This window comes from Aulostomus chinensis, chromosome 9, assembly GCF_037954235.1.
Source record: "Aulostomus chinensis isolate RoL2024-O1b breed Wild chromosome 9, RoL_Achi_v1.0, whole genome shotgun sequence".
Lineage (NCBI taxonomy): Eukaryota > Metazoa > Chordata > Actinopteri > Syngnathiformes > Aulostomidae > Aulostomus > Aulostomus chinensis.
The window spans coordinates 30031245-30038730 of NC_141328.1; positions in this window are offsets into that span (position 1 = coordinate 30031245).

A 7486-nucleotide genomic window follows, 5' to 3' on the forward strand; every position below is an offset into this window, starting at 1 on the left:
TGTGACCGAAGTAAACCATAACAGGTCCAATATTAACTTTCTACTAATGTGCTGAAGTTGATTAGAGAAGGTACAATTCTGAAAACAGGAGGTGCACAATAGACCTGAGAATGGGGGGTGCATTGCTGAAATGAATAAGTAAAACAGCATTAATCTTTGCTAATGGTCCCAGTCTGGGCTACATGGGTGGCTGGGAGCGACGTGTAAAGGCACTACCCCTCCTGGGTCAGAAGATGAGAGGAGCAGGGCCCTCCTACCCCACCTGTTCCTGGAAAGAGATCACTACACAGCACCTCCAGTATTGACAATGAATATTTAAAGAGAGGTCCTGATGACTGTCAGAGTTACTTTGAGACAGGCGTTAGCCTGTCAGGGCTTGCTATTAGCTGTATTTGGTACTAATACTGAGTGAAAGAGTGGCGTCTAATAGGTGAAGCCTAGTCATGTCATTAAAATTAACCAGCATAAAACCCCAAACCATGAATAAGATCATAAATAGAGAAACAGACGAGAATGTTGTTCAACGGGGGCCCTGAATATGAGTTGGTGCGTGCAGGACATATATCAGCATGTGGCTGTAAAGCCTGGCCTTTTGGGTGGGAGTGGTTGACTCCTGTCTGCTGGTGTGGAGCCTAAATCACTCGGTTCACCTCCCTGCCAGTCTCATACCATCGTAAATGTCACCTGTCAATTTGGCCACAAGTGCTTCTCTGCGCACTCACCTGTCAGCAGCCTGAGCTTTCCAAGAGTGATGCTCTGAGGTATGAAGAGGTTGAGTCCAGTGAGGGGCCTCGCATGGACCCCCACATGTGACAGAATTTGTGGAGCAGAGGGAGGGGGGCAGACCACAAGTAAACAACGAAGAAGCCTTGCCCTAAAGTGCGTTTTGGTTTGTTTTTTTTAACAACAGGTGGGACCATGATTTACATAGAACTTCATTCTGCATTGAAGAGGACTTGGAACTAGCTTTAGCTCGAGCAGCTAACTTTACTTGCCCAGTGTGAAACCTCCGAGGGATATTTATCAGAACAAGTCGGGACCATTTCTGGAAAATCACCTTCTAGGTTTCAAGTGCAGTTCAACAGCTGATTTTCTAATTAACCTTGTAATGTGCGCTCCTGATACATAATCAGCCTCAATGGCTAATAATGAACTAAAGTTTGAACTTTGATTGGCAGGTGTTAGTCAGCTTCATGATTTATTACAAGTTTGCTCTTTAAGTTTGTTGGTAAACTTTGAAGCTCAGGTGCAGTAGAGTACAAAGCTCATACTTTTCTTCTCCATATATTGAGTCCAAGTTTCTGTGCACTCAAATCATACATGTATTTGTTTGTGTGTGTAAGTGGATGGATGGTAGAACGTCTTGAAAAGCTGTGAAAATGCACATCCCCATATCTGTGTGTGCGCTCGCGTGTGTGTGTGTGTGTGTGTGTGTGTGTGTGTGTGTGTGTGTGTGTGTGTGTGTGTGTGTGTGTGTGCGCGCGGTGATGTGGCTCCAGGACTGCTGTGAAGCAGCCCTTGTCTCATTAGCATGTCAATTGACTCCATCTGCTTTGCACATGAAAGGACCAGGATGTGTAGGAGGACAGCAGAAAGAAAGAGCGGGGGGGGGGGGGGGGTATTTATCTCCACCTTGTAGGAATTTGTATCATACACTGAGTGCACTTATTAAGGATCACAGCATGACGTGCGCTCTCTCCACTGCACTCACAGACAGACAGAGGTGGACCAGCATGCTGAACACTTGTCTTACAGCCTCTCCAGTCGCTGGTGCTGGAAACAACAGGGTTTGTCCCGGCCACATTCCATACCACTGCAAATTTCAGCTAAATGCTTGAAGATGGGACAACCCGGTGGAGCAGCGGTCCTCCCTGTGGCCCCCCAGCAAGAAGGTTGTGGGTGGAGCAGTGGTCCTCACTGTGGCCCCCAGCAAGAAGGTTGTGGGTGGAGCCCCGGCTGCAGCACGGGGTCTTTCTGGGTGAGTCTCCATGTTCTCCCTGTTCCTGCTGGGTTCTCTCTGGTACTCCAGCTTCCTCCACAGTCCAAAGACATCAAGAGGGACCAGGTTAATCCAGACCCTAAATTGACCGTAGGCGTGGCTGGGAGAGCCAATGGTTGTCTGTCTCTATGTGTTGGCCCTGCCGTGGACTGGTGACCTGTCCAGGGGGAAGGCTGCTGGGATAGGCTCCACCCCCACCACCCTCAACAGGAGAAGCCATCAAAGTCCTCAACAATCAGGCTCCTTCATCCCTGACAGAGCTCCTAGTCCCCTATGATCCAGCTAGAACCCTTCACTCCCAGGATGCAGGGTTCCTGCTGGTTCCTAGAGTTCTAACAGTAGAATGGAGCCAGAGCCTTCAGCTATCAGGCTCCCCTCCTGTGGAACCGTCTCCCAGTTTCAGTCCAGGACCCAGACCCCCTCTCTATGTTTAAGAGCAGACTTAAGACCTCCTTGTTGATCAGGCTTATAGTCAGGACTGCTTAGGCTGGCCCTTAGACCTGCCGCTATAGGCTCAGACTGCTGGGGATCTCCCATGATGCACTGGGCTTCTCTCTCCTCCTCCTGTCCTCATACGTGTTACTAACTCCTCTTCTTCTCCCCTCATCCCAGATCCTGGTGCTGCTGGAGGAGGCTCCAGACCTGAAGAGGCTCCAGCTGCCACCCGTAGCTCCACCTGCTCACGTCCCCGTCTGTCCATCAGTCTCCTCCTTTCTCTCTCTTTATCTTTATCTGTTTTGCAGTCTGTTCCTAAATTCTACAATACAGGCAGGTCCCTTTCACACTACACCAAAAACGTGGGTGAACACAGGTGTTGGGGACTCTGAAAGGATCATTTCAAACCGGGTCCACTAACCCTCCAAGCCACCCGGGTGTTTAGTGGCTCTGTTTGGCTCGCCTGCAGTATGAAAAAGGCAACCCGTGTTGTCTCAGGTGTCCCGCGACCTTCCTGTCACATTCTGATTTTGTCACTGTGCCGCCTGTCAGGCAGTCATTGTGGAAGCTCGGGGAAAAAAATAAAATAAAATAATAAAATAACAAAAAGAATTGGTCTGTGCTGCAGGAGCTGCTCACTCATCTCTCAATAAAGTTTTGTCCTGTATTTGTGAATGTTCTCAGTCATCCAGGTCATTGTAATTCTCAAAAATGATCAATACAGGCAACTGGAGGGTTCAAGAGGTGAGTCCAGTGCCTGTATTGATCATTTTTGAGAAACAAGTCTGGGCCTCTGCCATAAGATCAGTCTTCCTGTTGATGTCCCGAGACTCCACTTCACTCCTTTTGCTCCAACAGTTTCCATGTGGATGATCTCAGGTGAATTAGGGCGCTTTCTCACCTACCCCGCTTGGTCCGGACTTTCGGACTTTCCAGATAGTCCGGAGCAAATTGACAGATTTGAAAGCTCCACCGGACCACAGTCCGGACTAAGGACCGCGTCTTTGGTCCTGCCTCAGGAGGTGGTCTCGGTCCGGATTATCCTGGTCCATAGTCCGCTGCTGTGTAATGTGAAAGCATTTTTTGGACTATCGGACCAAAAGCAGGATACACGTCATATTTAAACGTCTCGTTCCCGCCGAAAAACATAAACGATGAGCCGTGGTAATACTTGGGGGGGGGGGGGGTTAAGTATTTCATTCAGATGTGGTCAGAGGATGAAATAAAAAATGAACTGGAGGAGACCCACCAGAACTCGGAGACATTTCGTGTTTTTTCGGAGAGGCTTGCAGTCTTCGCCTCCTTGCCCTGCGTCGAAATATCAAGCGCACCGTAAGGACGTTATTCATTTGATGACATCGCACTGGTCTGGCGTATTGGGACTGTAGTAGTTGTTGTTGTTGATGTTGGAGGCGCAGCCAAAGTCGTGCGAGGGCAACAAAGTGAATCCGCGGATCCATGGTTGATGGTAACTTCTTGGCTGCGACCAAAACAAATACACCGCCAGAGCACTTCCGACGCGGTAACGTCAGACGCACGCTCATCCACAAGCCAATCAATGACAGGCGCAGACCTTGCAGTTAATGGCGTCATGACGTAGGTCGCTCCTTTGGTCCGCCTTCATAACAGCAGTGAGAAAGCGAACTTTACTGGACCCAATGAAAACAATGGAACCACAACAACAAAAAAGTCCGGACCTTGGACCGGACCATTAGGTGAGAAAGCGCCCTTAATCTCTGCTTGGGACCTCCCACCAACCGGGAACCCGAACATGAACTGAGCAGGCACGACCGTGTTGATAAACGTCTTGTATCGCCATCTTCACATCTTTTTATCGATCGTGGCAGCGCACTGGCAAGATCCTGAAGTCTGTGAGCTGCTCGCCATCCGCAATGAAGAGGAGATCCGGCGGCCGATTTCTGGAACCGTACAGGAGGCTGTGATTTATGGGAACATCACCGGCATTTTGAGACGCAACGCACGTTTCTGTGTAATGATGACGTTGTCAGCGCGATGACGTATGAGAGAGAAAAACACAGACACGTAGCCTCACAGCGGGAGTTCAGACCCGGGTACAAAAACTCGAGTTGACACGCGTGTTTCAGTGTGAAAGGGGTATTAGTTTTTCAACCAGCCGTGGTGTAAGCTACCAAAGGTTAGTACAGCTTGGTTACAGTTTGATGACCATGGAACTTCACTTCACAAACAGAGTCTAAATAGGAAAAGGGGCATGTGCAAGCTGCAGTCCCACTCTGGATGGCTACAATGCATGCATGTACTTGCAGAGGTGGCAAGGTGTCATAGCGAGGCTTCAGGGAGAGAGGTTACCTCCCTGCAGGGCACAAACCTGCCAGCTACCATCACATGAGCGAGGCTGGTTTAGTTGCTCCTCAACTCAGGCTTTGCTGCTGCTGCTGTGTTGTATTAATATAGAAGACATCATAATGACCACCGTACATTTCTGCACAAATTCTTAAGTGAAAACCTCCTGTATCCCAGCAGTTCCTCCAGGACGAATATCAGGAAGTGTCCCATGTCCCTGGGAGATTGTGTCATTGAGGCTCCTCAGCACACTGGGGACCCTTTGCAGATCCAAGATGAGCAGCCTTATCCTGCCCAAGAGGTTTCCCAGCAGTCCATGGAGAGATGTAAGTTGTGTGGGATGGGGGCAGGCCAGAGGGTAAAAGCAGTAATTAGAGAGAGTTAAGAGGCGGGGGGCAAAGGTGCTCTGAGAAGGAGGATGAGGACAAACATGTATCAACATCAAAGATTTTCTGCCTCCCTCCATAACTCCTTCCTTGTGCACTGAATCTGTTCTCGTTTGTCTTATTCTCCAAAATGAACTGAAAGACAAATAGGCCCGTTTCCTCACTGAGGCCTCAGGTGTCCAGTAGTGCTCAAGGCCCTTCTCCTCTTACCTCTGGTTAATGCACCTCTGCTCTAGAGTAATGATGATTTGTGTGTCAACACTTCATGAAAGCCTGGGAAAGTTTTTAATAATAATGTGCGTGAGGAAGAGGATCCCCGCCCTCCTCTTTCTCTCAGGTTGCCTTCACTCTATGGAAAGATGGAAACGCAGACAGTCGCTGAGGAACAAACACATTCCTTGGTCCTCTCTTGTCCGTGGTTCTTGAGGTTGCGAGGCAGAACTCACCGGTGGATAAGTTAGTACGATGTTGGGTTTGGAATTTCTCTCCAGGAGTAGAATGATGCCTTCTCAACCTTAAATGTGTGATCCAGGCGGACAGCTGATCCCTGACATTGATCATACTGCCACAAATGCACACAGCTGGTGGAACATGGACCATGAACATGGAACATGAGCTCATGCAGATCACCCTCTGGCCTGTGTGTGTGTTTGCATGTGTGCGTGCGTTTGTGTGTGAAGCTTCAAGTGGCCAGTGTGTTAAACCCATCAAGTCTTAATTAGAAACATGTGATTGTTCTGTGCTTCTGAGCAATCATGCAGCAGTTCAGTCCTAATGTGAAAATTCATCAAATGAAAGGATGAATCACTGGGAACAGTCACATGTGCTGCCTGGACCACTCACCTTTGACTCACGGCGTGTTGACATAGTCAGTGTCAGACTCATCTGTTGTTATGTAAATGCAGATTTGAATCAGAGGGTCTGATCTGACATGTGGAATTGTGCCAAATCTGTTCAGCGCGTCCGGGGACGCGCCGCCGGTCTGTCTGCCTGTTTGCCATTTTAAGTGTAACCATACATGCCTGTTAGCCCCAGAGTCTGTATCCAGGTGCAGAAAGGATGGGTTGTGGCTCTGCCTGGAAAAGTGCTGTGTCCCCCTCAACAGAACCTGTGATTGGACCAACAGACCCAAGTCTGCCGGTGTGTGTTGGCGGGAGGCAGCTGGCGAGCCGTGTGTTGTTTTTTTCTGGTGTGGTTTGGTAGAGTTGGGCCTGCTTTGGCCTGCACCACTTTGTTATGACCTCATCAGTGGTGCTTCCCAGGCTGACTGAGGAAATGAACAGAGATGTCTGACTCAGCAGCGCTTAGTTCTGGTTCTGATCTTCACAAAACACACACACTTTATTCTGTCTTGATTACACAGTGTACTGCACAGACTTACTCATACGCAGATGCACACTGGGCTCAGGCGTGCTCAGTGTGTGTTCACGGCTGCAGAATACACACCACAGACTGACACACTCAGCAGTAACCTCTGCTCCTCTCCTCTCTCCCCTCCCCTCCTCTTTCTTTAATGTACTCATTCTCCAGTAGCCATGTTCGGTCTCAGCCCTCCTACTCACTGGTGCAGGTGTGGGATCTGCTGATCCAACTGTCCACCCGGTCCCAGTGGACCCACACTCTATGACCTCATGGTCATCCAATCCTTCTATCACACCCGCCACATCATTCTTTTCCTTCACTCACTTACTTTTCTGTCCTTCTCTTTGAGCCCTAGTTTGTGGTTGGATGTAACCAGAATAGTCAGGATGAGTCAACAGGTAAGTGCTGCAGAGTCAGCTGACCTTTGCATCCATGGAAGGCCGGGAAGCATGTGACCACTGCTAAAGCCATCCCATCTGCATTTGACTGACCAGCAGCCTGGCCAACACAGTCTTCACTCTCCCCCTGGTAAACATGGCTGTTTGTGAAAATATTCTTTCTGTTTTGTGAGTTAATGATGGAGTTCCAGTTGCAGGGCGTTTGTTATTCTCTCTTTGGGGTCTTTCCAAGTCCACATTCCTGTAAACGAGTGTAAGAGCTGCGGTAGTTATGTTGTAATTCACAGTGACACACACACACACACACACACACACACAGAGTGAGGGGGGACAGAGAGAGAGAAAGAGAGGGAGAGAGACAGAGGAAGTTGGGAAAGGTGGAGAGAGGGTGGTTGGGGGGTTCACAGGGGTCTCACCACTGAATGTGGACAAAAACACGTTACACCACTCAGAATTCCCCCTCTGGTGTGGCTCTTTCCATAAACAGCTTTATTCTTCAGTGCCCAGACAACACATCCACCGCGGTGCAGACAACCTTTCAGCAGCAGAGCCTCTGGTCATTTTACAGAAACGGTTTGAAAATT